We start from the raw sequence: 1,533 nt of genomic DNA, 5'->3' as shown, positions 1-1,533 counted from the left end.
GACTAGAGGAGTATAGTAGACTAGAGGAGTAGTAGTAGCCAGAGGAGTAGTAGTAGACTAGGGGAGTAGTAGTAGACTAGAGGAGTAGACTAGAGGATTAGTAGACTAGGGGAGTTGTGTGTGTGTGTGTGACTTTGTTGTTAGCTGCGTGTGTCTCTCCTTCCTGAGACTCTGCACCGTCAGCCTTGCTCTGCGCTTTCAACTTTTACTCTACATATTTAATGGAAGCCATGTTACTCTGGCCACAAAAGCGTGGCTGCTATTTCTGTCCTATCTGACAGCACGCTCTATGTCTCTGTCTCCCACCATCTCCCACTGCCTTTTCAAAAACACCAGTTCACTGAAACACAGTACAGAAGCTAACACAAAAGAGCTCACCCTTCTACAGACGTTGGTAGTCTGACGTACAGATGTACTCACCACTCTTCTGAAAGAACCCAGATCTAGCCAGGCCACACCCACACACTGGAGAGAGAGTTGGGGGGAGAGTGAGGGGAGAAAGAGAGAGAGAGAGAGGAGGAGAGAGAGAGAGAGAAGAGAAGAGAAGGAGAGAGAGATGGTGGATTAGGTTAAAGACTGAACACTCAAACTATTCTACATGAAAAACCATGGTAAAAACGAGAAACAAAACTGTTTGCACCAAGCTACAGTAATTCCTTGGCTTTAGTTGAGCTGGCAAAGCTAGTCTATGTCCCGGGTTTAGACCCAGTTGGTCACATCTGCCCCACTTCCACAGTAAACTGTTCCAAATGAGCCAATTAGTGTTTTATGGGGAGCTCAGAGGGTTGTACAGTGGTGGTTCTGACAGAGATATTTTGTTGGGTTTCATTAGGTTTCCTCCTCCCTGCTTCAGAACAGCTCACCCTCATTACAGACAGGCAGACATAGACATGGTGTGTGTGTGTGTGTGTGTGTGTGTGTGTGTGTGTGTGTGTGTGTGTGTGTGTGTATATCTGCATGCATGCTTGCCATTGGAGGCTGCTGAGGGGATGACGGCTCATAATACTGGCTGTAAGGAAGCGGATGGAATGGCATCAAACCATGTGATACCATTCCATATTCCGCTCCAGCCATTACCACAAGCCCTCCCTATTTAAGGTGCCCCAGCCTCCTGTGGTGCGTGCCTYCTTGCGTGTGTGTGTTTCCGGGTGTCGGGTATACCGTTTGTGGACACTCGGCTAACAGTTTGTCGCGTCTCTCCCTCTCCTCACTTTTTCAATCACTTGGTGTAATTTTCCAACTCTAGGCACCAAAATCTAAAAGTCATCAAATGGCCTCGTTCAAAACTCTAAGCTCATTTTCAATTGACTGCAGTACAAACAACCAAATACCGTCTGCACCAACACCAAATATCAAATAATGTATTATTGCTCTCCTCCCCCCCTCACAATTACACTACTACGCCCTAATGACAAACCAATATTTTTTTATCTATAAAACTCTAAAAACTATCAACATTTACATAAGTATTCAGACCCTTTACTCAGTAAGCTTTGTTGACTGCATCTTTGGCAGTGATTACACCTCGAGTCT

At 45.6% G+C, this 1,533-nt stretch overlaps 1 long non-coding RNA gene across 1 annotated transcript in view; it reads right to left on the bottom strand.

The window, feature by feature from the left end:
• Window positions 1-383: 383 nt before the first annotated feature.
• LOC112074786 (uncharacterized) overlaps window positions 384-1,533 on the bottom strand; it is a 57,317-nt gene continuing 56,167 nt past the window's right edge. Inside the window, exon 3 of the long non-coding RNA XR_002894840.1 lies at window positions 384-465. This is a non-coding gene — a long non-coding RNA (uncharacterized lncRNA). The remainder of the gene's footprint in view (window positions 466-1,533) is intronic.

This window comes from Salvelinus sp. IW2-2015, unplaced genomic scaffold (genome assembly GCF_002910315.2).
Source record: "Salvelinus sp. IW2-2015 unplaced genomic scaffold, ASM291031v2 Un_scaffold2815, whole genome shotgun sequence".
Lineage (NCBI taxonomy): Eukaryota > Metazoa > Chordata > Actinopteri > Salmoniformes > Salmonidae > Salvelinus > Salvelinus sp. IW2-2015.
Note: the sequence above shows the minus strand (reverse complement) of the source record. Positions and strands in the feature narration are given on the sequence as shown.